This window comes from Zingiber officinale, chromosome 3B (genome assembly GCF_018446385.1).
Source record: "Zingiber officinale cultivar Zhangliang chromosome 3B, Zo_v1.1, whole genome shotgun sequence".
Classification (NCBI taxonomy): Eukaryota; Viridiplantae; Streptophyta; class Magnoliopsida; order Zingiberales; family Zingiberaceae; genus Zingiber; species Zingiber officinale.
Genome location: NC_055991.1, coordinates 113,591,374 through 113,605,127, shown reverse-complemented (window position 1 = coordinate 113,605,127; position 13,754 = coordinate 113,591,374).

Genomic DNA, 13,754 nt, shown 5'->3' with positions numbered 1-13,754 from the left:
ACTGCTATTATTTGTGTGACCAAATGATACCAACTATTAATTTTATTTGTCAAAAAGTTAGGTTGACAAGATAATAAAATTAATGGGTTAAAACCCTCCTTTTACAAATGTTGAATTTGTATACGTCCACACTAACGTGGCATGCAAAATTCACGGTGTTTGAGGTGTTGGTGAATTTAAATAATATTGTTTGAGGAATCAATATTTTTAAATTCAAAAGTTTTTGACCAAATATTTGATCAAAGACAGATCAACTATTAATTTTATTCATCATAAAGTAAAGTTGACGAGATAATAAAATTAATGAATAAAATCTCCTCTTCGATTTTGTATACACAAAATTCATGGAAATTTTAAGGAGTTGATCTTGACCAAATATTTTTGTGATTCTTAGGATTTAAAATGTTTGTCAATCCCTAATAGTCATACTATAGAAAAGACTTAGTAGTCCCAATTGTAATGATTGGAAATAGGACTTGGACATTAAGGTAGACTGTCTTCTTAGAACTAAGAACAATATAGGTGTATTTAATTCATTAGTTGAAACATGTTTAGTGGTGTTATCTACCAGAACCTGGAGTGTAGATACAGATGCCATCAATCATGTTCGCAATTCATTGTAGGGTTCCAAGAAACCCGGCAACTAAATGAAATTAAAACACCGTCCACATGGGCACTACTATAAAAATGGTAGTTGTTGCAGTGGGAGATGTTTATCTTTTGATAAGAATAAAACATGGATTTTTGAGTAATTGTCTTTACGCACCAAGTTTAGAAAGAACTAGTTTTCAGTTTCTAAACTATTCAAAGAACTTGATATTCTGGCTCTTTTAATAACAAAGTTGTTATTAAGAAAAAGAGGGAAGTTATCTGTTCTGGTACGTTGGTTGGCAATTTATAAATCCAATAACTCTCACGATACAACAAATGGAAATTATTAACACATCTTCTAATTTTAAGAGAAAGCAACCTTCAGAAATGAACCATTAATATCTTTGGCATCTAAGGCTAGGTTATATTAATTTGAGTAGGATTCATTGGTAGTTGATGAACTTTTGGGTTCATTAGTAGTGGAAATCTTTCCAACCTGCGAGTCTTACTTGGAAGGAAAAATAACCAAGAAGCTTTTAAGTTTAAGGGGTATGGAGTCAAAGATATGTTGAAATTAGTTCATTCTGATTTGTGTGATCTTATGACTATCCAGACAAAAGGTAGTATTGAATATTTTGTCTATTTTATAGACAACTATTCAAGATACAAATAAATTTACTTAATGTACCGCAAGACTAAGTACTTTGATTAGTTCAAATAGTACAAGGCTGATGCGGAGAAATGTTAAAGTAAAAGTCATTATGGTAAGAACATAGTGACAAGTACCTCTTGGGAGAATTTAGGAGTCACTTATCAGAAGTAGAGATTCAATCCCAACTAACTGCACTTGGTACACCCCAACAGAATGGTGTAGAAAAAGGAAGGTATAGGACTCTTATGGAAATAAGTAGATTGATGAGTTATTTAGAATATTACCAAAATTATTTTTAGGATATACTCTGGAAACGGAAGTGAATATAGTACCTTCCAAAGTCAGAACTCTCTACTCATATAGAATTGCTGAATAGGCGTAAGCCTATTTCGAAGCATATTCGGATACGGGTAGTCCAGCACATATGCTGAAGAAAGACAATGATAAGTTGGACAGGAATTCACTTGTTTGTGGGTTATCCTAGAGAAATGAAAGTAGGTTTATAGTCTTAAAAATCAGAAGGTCATTGTTAGCATCAATGACCAATTTTTAGAAAAGGACTATGTAATAAACCACGTGCCCATAAGAAAATTTGTTCTTAAGGAAATAATAAAAGACATGTTTAATCTAGTACCAATTGTACAAGATGAGATACCACAAGGAAACTACAACACGTATCACAAATGATACACAATTACAGAAAGTGTCTTGTCATAGTGGGAGGGTTGTTAGGCAACCTAAAAAGATTCATGTTTTGGGAGAGTTTTTGGACTCGATCCCTGGAGGACATGAACCTGATCTCCGGACATATGACAAAGCACTCCAAGATAAAGATGCAATATCTTGGCAAAGAGTAATGAATAACAGAATTAGAATATATGTATTCTAATAAAATCTGGAAGCTTGTAGAACCACCAAATGGTGTAAAAGCCTTTGTGTATAAAAAGGTCTATAATAGGAAAAGAGGGATAGACAGGAAGGTAGAAACTTTCAAAGCAAGGCTAGATGAAAAAGGAAACTTTTTCACTGGTAGTCATGCTTAAGTCTATCCGGATACTTTTATCTATTTGGTAAGTGGATGACAAGACAACATTCCTTAATGGAAGTCTTGAAGAAAGCATCCATATAAAGCAACCAGAAGGGTTCATTGCAAAGGGCTAAGAGCATCATGTGTGCAAGCTCAATCAGTCTATGGACTGATGCAAAGCTTCAAGGTCTTGGAACATCCAGTTTATCAAAGTAATCCAGACCTATGGATTTATTGAGTAAACGGATAAGTCTTGTGTATACAAAAGGTGTGATGGAAACGTGGTGGTATTTCTTGTACTATACGTAGATAAAATTTTTGGTAGTTGGAAACAATATCAAAATGTTGTCAGAAGTAAGGGTATGGTTGTCCAAATAATTCGATATAAAGGACTTGGGAGAATGTATATATTTTTGAGATCAAAGTAATAAGGGATCGCAAAAAAAATATATTTTACTTATCCCAAGTTTGATACATCAGAAAAATCCTTGCTCGTTTTAAGCATGCAAAACTCCTAGAAAGGTTTCTTACTTTTTAAGTATGGAGTGTCTTTATCTAAAGAGATGTCTCCGATGACATCAAAGGAGATTGAGGACATATAGGCAGTTCTTTATGCTTCGGCAGTTAGACAACCTAATGTATGTTATGCACGAGATCAGAAATCTGTTTTGCCAAGGGCATAGTTAGCAGATATCAAAGTAATCCTAGACAAGGACATTGGACTGCAGTAAAGCATATATTAAAGTACCTTAGAGGAACTAGAAATTATATGCTGGCTTACAAGGCAGTTAATTTGGTCCCTGTGGGTTGCATGGATTTTGACTTCCAATCGGATAGGGACAATAATAAGTCAACCTCGGGGTTTTGTGTTTACTTTAGGAGGTAAAGTCATAACTATGGAAGAGTGATAAACATAGGTGTTTTTCTGGACTCCACCATAGAAGCTTAGTATATGGCAAGCCTCTGAGGTAGCCATAAAAGGTGAATAACTCAATAACCTCAAGATAGACTTAGATATGATTTCTGGTTTGTCCAAAGATTATTACAATTTATTGTAATAACATTGGTGCAGTAGCAAACTTGAAGAAACCATAAGTCTATAAGGCAAGAAAATACAATAGAGTGCAAGTACCACCCAATACGAGAAATCGTATAAACGAGGAGAAGTTGTTGCCGCCAAGATTACATCAGATGATAACCTAAGGTACTTAAGGCAAGAGCTTTTTGAAAGGCATGGGAATTAGATGTATGGCAGCAGATATGACAGCTTAGTCTTTTAGTATAAGTGGGAGATTGTTAGAGTGTATACTAAAAGCCTAGCTTTTGGTATAAACATTTATCTAGAAATAAGAATCACATTAGTCAAATGACTACATTTATGATAAATGTAGTTGTTCAATTAATTTATATTGTAGATAACATGGTGTGTGGTGTCACACACAGAGGATCATGTTATCAGTACCTTATAAATTATAAACAGTAGCTCACGACCATAATGAAAAGGAATAAACCATTGGAAGGTCGTAGTGTAATTAGGTATTAGTTTATTTTAACTATATAATTACACAAGTACACTTAGAGTGTATTGAGTAGGACCATTAGAGGTCGTTTCTTTTATACTGACTTTATAAAGAAACAAAGACCTCAGTTATTATGGAAGTGTGTGCTCTTAATCCTAATATAATAACAAGCACATAAATTTGATATTTATTTCTTTAATTTATCAATGGGTGAGATTTAGTTCGATGAATCAATAAGCCCGATAAGTTGGGAAATGATATCACTTATAGTGTGTATTGTTGATTATAGAAGGAAACAGTGTCCTAGTGATCTAGGTTGAGAATGTCCTCAAGAGGAGCTCATAAGGATTGTCATGTTAAACCCTACAGGTGGACTTAGTCCGACATGACGATGAAGTTGAGTGGTACTACTCTTGGAGCTAGATATTAATTAAGTGAGTTGTCAGTAACTTACTTAATTAGTGGACATTTGTTATCTTAAACACAGGGAGACTAACACACTCATAATAAAAAGGAGCCCAAAATGTAATTTGGGATTGGTGCGGTAGTTCAATAATAGTTCTTTAGTGGAATGAATTATTATTGATGAAATTAAGTTGTGTGTTCGGGGCGAACACGGGATGCTTAATTTCATCAGGAGACCAAAACCAATTCCTCCTCTCGGTCCCTATCGTAGCCTCTAGTATATAGAGATTTATACCCACCGCATACCCACCTTCTTACCCATCTAATGGGTCGGCCAAGCTAGCTTGGAACCCAAGCTAGGCCGGCCAAGACCCAATGGATGAGCCAAGTTGGCGGCCAAAGCATGGGTCCCAAGCTTAGGTGGCCGGCCACTAGAATATTAAAAAGGATTTTTATTAAAATTATTCCTTATGTGGATATCATGATTTTAAAAGAGAGTTTAAAAATTAAAAATTTCTTTTTATAGTTTTCTACAAAAAATTAAGAGAAGAGATTAATCTCTTTCCTTATTTGTAGTTTAAAAGGATGTTTTTAATTTTTGGTAAAAACTTTCCTCATTTGTAAATCATCTACATGTTTAAAAGAAAGTTTAAAATTTGAAATCTTTCCTTATTTGTTGATTAAAGGAGGATTTTAAATTTTAAGAAAAACTTTCCTTTTTAACCATGTTCATGATTTAAAAGAAAGTTTAAAAATTAAATATTCTCTTTTATAAGTTTCTACTAGAGATTAAGAAAAGATTTGATATCTTTCCTTATTTGTAGATTAAAAGAGATTTTAATTTTTAGAGATAATTTTTTTTTTATCCACATGTTTAAAAGAAAGATTTTAATTTATAAAATTTCCTTTTTATTAACCAATCATGAAGGGATTAAATTATTGGAGAAATTTTTATAAATTTCCAGAAACAAATTAGGAAGTTTTAATTCTTGTTTTAATTAAAACTTTCCTTGATTTGGGGCTTGAGGTGTCCGACCATTGTATTTGAAAAAGAAAATTATTTTTAATTAAATAATTTTTCCTTTTCAATGGAAAAAGAATTAAGGAAATTTTTATTAAATTTTCCTTATTTGCCAAGACCAAGGATTATAAAAGAGGGGATAGAGAAGGCTCTATAGTTAATGATCTCTATTCTTTTCCTTCACCTCCTCTTGGTTTTGGTGGCCGGCCCTATTACTCTCCTCTCCTCTTGTTGGCTGAAACTTACCTCTTGGTGGAGTTTTTGTTTGTGGCCGGATCAAGGAAGGAGAAGAAGGAGAGAAAGCAAGCCTCGTTTCTAGTATCTCTTGGAGCATGGTGGTGGTGGCCGAACCTCTTCATCCTAGAAGAAGTTTTGATGGCCAAAACTTGCAAGGAAGAAGAAGGTGCTTGGTGGTTCTCATCTCGGAAGATCGTTGCCCACACAATGTCCGAGGTTAGAAGAGGAATACGGTAGAAGATCAAGAGGTTTTTCTAAAAGGTATAACTAGTAATTTTTGTTTCCGCATCATACTAGTTATTTTTGGAACTAATACTAAATACAAGAGGCATACGATTCTAGAGTTTCGAATTTGTTTTCGATATAGTGTTCTTTTTTTTTTTCTTTCCCTTGTGATTTGATTGTTCTTTTCGGTTAACCTAAAGTTATTTTAGGAAATTAAATATTATCTTTCCATAAAAGGTTTTGTCTAGTCGGTGGTGGTTTCTCCCATATCCAAGAAGGTCGTGTGCCTCGCCACGTCAGTACTAGGAACCAATTATGGAAATTAATATTTAATGGAATTAATAACTTAAGGTGATTTGGGTCGAACGTGTTAAGTTCCGTAGGAGACCCAAGTCAAAACCTAAAAGAATGAATAGATTAAGTTTTGGATCAAACGTGTTAAGTTACGCAGGCGATCCAAAATTTAATTTAAAAGAACACATGGTAGCTAGGGAAAGGTTCAGACCTTTGTACAAAATTTTTGTACAGTGGAACCTCTAGGTTTTCCGAGTAGCAACCATCACCCAAATCATAAATGGGGGAGCGCAATGCTCTCATCTCCCGGTACACAAAGACGGGGAGGGGTCCCTAACGTGCTACACGTTGCTTCACACTACCTATGAGCGGACCAACGGAGCATCGGAAGAGCAAACTGACGTGCTACCACGCTACGTCACGCTATCCATAAGCGTCACAACGGAGCACCGAACAGTGATGAAACTGGCGATGTGCTCGACAATAATGGAGCAATCTATCACACAGCATGCAATCATGCGAATGGTGCATGACACTAAGCATGGTAATATATTGAACCAAATCTATATACATACATGATGTGCACCATAATCAATAAATCAAATCAAGAGTTCACAGATCAGATAGGATATCACACCTAGGTCCTGAACATGGTGAAACATGGTTATATCACTACCCCTAAGCATGTGTAATCAGGTAAGTAATAACATGAGATGCAAAACAAACAAACAACCAAACATGTAACAGGTATCGGGTAGTGACTAACCGAAACAATTAAGAAACATAATTGTTGCTATTTGTTAAATTCACTACTATGCATATCAAAGACATAAAGTCAAAAGTACCCGCCCCCAATGTAGATCGAGCCAATCAACCTCTAACTCGGAGTGCTCGTCCCAAATCAACGTCCTGTAATAAATCATACGGTTTAGCCAAGTTTTATTTGTAAATAAAATAGCTAAACCCAAAATCCTTATTTACCATAAACCCTAACTATTCCAAATTTCCATTTTATGTGTAACAATAGCAAGGATAAATTCATCCTATAAACAAACACAATTAATCATCAATTAAATCTGATTTATCCCTCTATTAAATCTGTTTCTTAGTAACTCTAGCACCTCAAATCAACACAACCATTTCCTCCAATCCACACTCATATTTAGAAATTATTTTCCACCACCAAACATAACACATTCATCAATTAACAAACCAACTCCAAGGTACAATTGAAATCACTTCTAAAACTTACCTAATTTGCCTTCCTCTGTTGAATCACAGCCGGAGAAGTTGCTACCAAAATGATGCCCGGAGTTAGGTGGAGCTGTGGATTCCCAAAGCAATTACCCTAATAAAATCATTACATCCACTGCTAAGCATTAGACTAAATTACTAATGTATAATCTGCTAAACCAACTTCTTACCCCCCAAATTGATACTCTTCTTCTAGCCGGAATCAAGCTTGTTTGGCCGGTACAAGCTGTCTGGAAACTTCTGGCCTACACAAAGGAAGAGAAACCTAGGGCACGCGGCTGGAGTTGCCCAAACCAGGGGTCGGCAGCGGCGCAGAGGGAAGGGAGAGCGGTAATGACGAAGAGGAGACGGGCTGGTGGCGCTGTTTCGTGCGGCAGTGAGGGACAAATCTAGGGCACAGTCTTTCCCCCTTTTGGCCGTCACCTAGGGCAGAGGTGCGGCGGCGGTGGAGAACTAGAGCACAGGGGAGGTAGCCGGCAACACGGCATAGGCGACGGTGGCGACGCTGTGCAGAGGTGCGGCAGCGGTGATGTCGGCAGTGTTGCGCAGACGCCGATCTAGGGCACGGTGAGGTGTAGCCGGCGATCAACGCCGTCACTCGGCGAGGAGGAAGAGAAGGGGTCTCGGCTTATGCACGCGGGAGGAGAAGCAAACCGCCGCGGGCGGTGGTTTGGGCAGATCAGTGTCGCAGGGGAAATAAGGAGAGGAGGCGCGGGGAGGTAAAGAAAACGACAGAAATAAAATAAATAAAAACAACAAAAAAACAAAAAGGAAAAGAAATCAAACTTTTCCTCGCTTAAATGGGTAACCAAAATTGGCTTCCCCGGAGCCCCGTTTTTATCCCCGTAAACTCGTCCATATGAACTCCGAAAAATTTCGAAAAATTTCCCAGAAATTCCAGAAAATTCCCTTATCATTATTCATCATTTTTTAGGTATTTTACATTCTCCCCCACTAATAAAAATTTGGTCCCGAAATTTCGTTATCTACCATCAGCAAACACTAACAACAGGTAAAGAGTATAAATGCTGAACGGTAAATTAAATCACCTACCTCAAGTGAAAAGATGGGGGTATCGAGCTCGGATCGTATCCTCGAGCTCGGATCGTATTCTCGAGCTCCCAAGTAGCCTCATCGTATATATGATGCTGCCATCCGACTTTAACTAGCCGGATAGTCTTGTTCCGCAACTGACGCTCTTTCCGATCCAGAATCCGAACCGGAACCTCCTCATAAATGACGTCAGGCTGAACGGAAACTGAGATATCTGTTAGTACATGTGTCGGGTCGGGTATTTATCTCCTCAGTATAGACACATGGTATACGTCATGAACTCCTGCCAGCAACGGTGGTGGTGCCAACCGGTAAGCTACCGCTCCAATCCTTTCTGAGATCTGGAAAGGTCCAATGTATCGCGGAGCTAGCTTACCTCTGAAGTCAAATCTCTTCACTCCTTTCGTGGGTGAAACTCGCAGAAATACATAGTCGCCAATAGAGAACTCTAGGGGTCTCCATCTCCGATCTCTTCTGGCGGTCCTACGCCTCTGACATCCGCCATCTGATACTACGGACAAACTCTGCCTCATGCTGAGTTCTATGAGGTCCCAACAACTGGGCCTCCTCATCCTCATTCTAGAGGGTGGGTGTCCGACAAGCCTACCATACAACGCTTCAACCGGTGCCATCTGGATAGCCGAATGAAAGCTATTGTTGTCGGCGAACCCTATCAAATGGTAAATGGTCCTCCCAACTGTCTCAAACATCCAATACACATGACCTCAGCAAGTCCTCTAGACTCTGAATAGTCCGCTCCGACTGTCCATCTGTCTGCGGATGGAAAGCTGTACTAAATCGAAGCTGAGAGCTCAAGGCCTGCTGTAGACTCTGTCAGAATCGAGACGTGAACCGAGGGTCTCTTTCCGAAATGATACTTAAAGGAACATCATGTAATCTGATGATATCCCGGCAATACAGATCTGCCAATCGATCCAGGGAATCAGTCTTTCGGATCGCTAAGAAGTGTGTGGAGTTAGTTAATCTAACAACGATTACCCAAATTGCATCATGGCCTCGTCGTGTCTTAGGCAAACCCACCATAAAGTCCATGGTGATGTGCTCCTATTTCCACTTAGGAATAGGAATCCTCTGTAGAAATCCGACAGGTCTCTGGTGCTCAGCCCTCTCCTGCTGACATACAAGACATCTAGCTACAAAATCCGTGACGTCTTCTTTCATGTCGTTCCACCAATAGGAACACCTCAACTCTTGGTGCATACGGGTACCGCCTGGGTGGACAGCAAATCATGAGCGATGAGCCTCCGGAAGTAACTCCTATAAGACCGGATGAGACTGAAGTACGCATAATCTACCTCGGAAGAGTATAACACCCTCTTCGTCTCGTGTGAACTCGGTCTGCTGCCCGGAAGCTATCTGGCTACAAATAAACTGCAAATACTGATCAGCAGCCTAGGGCTCTCGGATCCTCGTCCTAATTGACGACTGAGCAACCATGGTAACCAGAGTACCCTGCTCTGTCTGTCCTTATCCCTCAAGGCCCAAATCGGAGAAACCTTGAATCAAGTCTGTGACCACAACTCGGTGGCAAGCCAAAATCCCTCTAGACTTCCGGCTAAGTGCATCGGTAACCACATTAGCTTTTCCCGGGTGATAGCTAATGGTACAATCATAATCTTTCAGGAACTTCATCCATCTCCTCTGTCGGAGATTAAGTTCCTTCTAAGTAAACAGATATTTGAGACTCTTATGGTCAGTGAGAATCTCAAAAGCAATACCGTACAGGCGATGCCGCTAAATCTTCAAGGCAAAAATAATGGCGGCCAGCCACAAGTCATGTACTGGTTAGTTCTCCTCATGCTCCTTCAACTGCCGAGAAGCATAGGAGACTACTCTATCGTACTGCATCAGAACAGCGCTCAAACACTGAATAGATGCGTCGGTGCAGAGGACATATCTGTCATCTCCATAAGGTAAAACCAAAATCGAAGCCGACACTAATCTCCGCTTTAGCTCCTGGAAACTGATCGCGTAGTCCTCGGACCACATGAACTTCACACCTTTCCTGGTCAGGCGTGTAAGTAGCATAGCAATCCGTGAGAAACAAAAGAAGTTGCGAGCCTCTTCTATAGACTCCGTCTACTCCCAACGGTAACAACCTCGATCTCCTGTAGAACCACAGTATACTCCTACTGGTCACCATGTGTCCCAAAAATCTCATAGAAAACAATCCCAAAACGCACTACTGAACTTCGCATATAGATGTTCCCAACAAAACATCTCTAGAACTATGCAAAATGGTGTGCATGACTCACCGCGAATTCGAAATAGATCACAACATCGTCAACAAAGACAATGGAAACCAATCCAAACATTCTGGGAATACCAAAATCATCAAGTCCCTGAAAACCCCTAAGGCTCTGCAAGCCCTAATAGTAAAACCAAGACACATAATGTCTGTATCATAGGCATTCCTAACCATAAGATCCTCGACAACAAGTTAGGAATCTGATCACCAACGACATAAATCACCAAAGAATAGATCCTCCAGTGTGAGAGCAACGCTCCATCACACGAAATACCATATATATGGGAGCAACGCTCTACCACAATAAATCCTCAATATGTGTCTACAATATATATAAGGGAGCAATTCTCCACTACAAGAAATCCACAATATATGGGAGCAACGCTCCACCAAAAACAGTCCATAATATGTGGGAGCAACGCTCCACCAAAAACAGTCCATAATATGTGGGAGCTACGCTCCACCACAACCATCTAAAATATGTGGTAGAGCAAACATAAGTGCCCAAAGCACCCTACTATCTAGCCAGAGACTGCATGAGGTCGCTCTACCACAGACAATCCATAAGTGACCAAGACATCTAACTATCCAACTAGAGTCTGTACAAGATCACTTTACTACATATCACTGTGGTCAGCCAAAGGTGTAACAACCTAGTAAGTAAATCAAATCCATTGTCAACTCTCTCTCAACATCGTAGTGGGTCACTCACTAGTAGAAGAAATAGTTGACAAGGTGTATAACCAAAGACATAAAGATAAACACTCAACCTAGGTAGAATCATCATGAGACTACCAATAATGCACCTGACACACGTGCACACACAACATATGTATGATCAACATAATCCTCCAATTATTATACACCAAACACACACACAAATCAGGTATATTCAGTATGATACCTCCAACAACACATACCGAACACGTGTGCAAAATCAACATAGGTAAAATCAACAATACACCTCAAACAACACTCACATGACATATATACACCTATGCCAAGAGTATAACCAACATATACTTCCAATAGAGCATATTAAACCCAGGTGCACTCAAAATCAAACATAATCAAAAAATACCTCAGATACCACACCAAACCCATATGTACATATCACAACACCGATATAATCGACAAAATACTTCCAATTAAGGCACTCAAACACATGCGCACATACTACGACATAGATTAAATCGACAAGATACATCAATAAAAATACCTAAACTCATGTGCACATCCCACAACATAAATTAGATCGACAAGATAGTTTCAATAATACAATCAAATACATACACCGAACTATATAGCTATGATCCACAAGGAACTTACAACCCATAACAGAACATGTATACCTATACTACTTGCAAATGGAAAGTCTACCACAGGACTCCTACAACACATAACAATCATAATATACATGCAACATAGACATGCATAATCAGCATACTAGCTCAATCAAAGAGACCAACCTTATGCTACCAACACTCATAGGTTACGGGTATACCTAAACAAAATCATGCATAGGTATCAAGCAGGAATACATCAATCATAGACACCCCAAAATAAAGCAGCTTAATCATCCAGTAACAACCCTGCTCTAGTTCAAAGGAAATCACCAAATTGTCAAATAACTAAATTAGTTCATGGGTCAATTCAACACTAAATACATCAACTCAAACTAGAAAATGCCAACCCACATAATATCATATGTATTAATGTGTACGACCCAAAAGAAAAAGTCAGAATTCAAGAACATCATACACTCTCAATTTTATCCTCAAAAATATCAGCCCACATACTATCAGATGAATAAATCTCTACTCCCCATGAGAGCTAGTTAGCATTCAAAATATCAAATCATTATTTATCCACATAGTTCAATATCAGAGGAAGCAAATATCAATTTTTATCATCCTGTTAACTAACCACAACTAACCAGATTTTATTAAAATCTCATAGGCACACTCAATCGTAAACTCTTTAGCACCCGATTATAATCTGATCACCGACTATAATCATCCAACCTGTGAATATCATACATAACACTCACTATGTCACTATCAACGACAACCCAAATAATAGATCATCAAAATAGTTATCCACTAATAGATCATCAAAACAAATATCTAGTAATAGATCATCAGACAACCATATAACATTTACTCTCATAAATCATTAGAAATCAACATATCACAATATTTGATCTCACAATATCCCGCAACCTCAAACCATTCTCAACCATGATCAAACATGATAACTCCCCAATGACCAATTTTCATTGTATCGGGTACCCTAATATCCAAAAGATATGAGTATAAAAACTCTACTGGCTAAGTCAACAGGAATATGCAGGTATCATCCACTACCCAGCTAACAATAGCAGAGGCTGGTATGTGCCTCCATCTCCTACTAGTAGTAACAGAAGCTAAAACTACTGATGGTATGATATGAAAAATCACCCGAGACCTATAATCCTTGATCTCTATTAAGGTCGACCAAGATCAGTGACTAACCCATCACATGTAATATGGGCTACAACAACCAGACAGGTACTAAAGATAAAGTGCTAATACATGTCATAACTATCATAAAATAAACATCATACCTATATGCCGTCTGGAGATGTTCCGTCGCTGTCCAGTCCCCAAATTAACCTCAAAATTTCAAATGAGAAAATCACCAGAAATCCATATAAATTCGAAACGGAAGTCCGAAACATAACCATAACGGAAATCCGTACAAACCGAAATATATATCCAAAAATCTAGAACACCAAAAGCAGGTATCATAACCCACTCTGATACCAATAAATTGGTATCAGATAAATCTCAAAAATCCAACACATGGAAATCAAACAAGTATCACCAAACTTTGGCGCTCTGATACCATATCAATTGGTATCAGGTTATACCAACTATCCAAAATACGAAAACAAAGATCGTAAAACTTAAGCTCTGATACCAAATAAATTGTCACGCCCCGGAGGAGTCCCTGTCCGAAGAAATTTCGGCAGCATCTCCCCTATACAGCGGACAATCTGAAACTTTCTACATCTCATATACCTCAGCCACATGCGGCTGGAATAATAACAGAAATAAAATATAACACACAGACATTCCACGCAGTTTAATAGATAACAAACTGAAACAGAAATAGGACTCAAAAACAACCCTACTCAACTACACTCGTAAAGCTCAAATTCGACA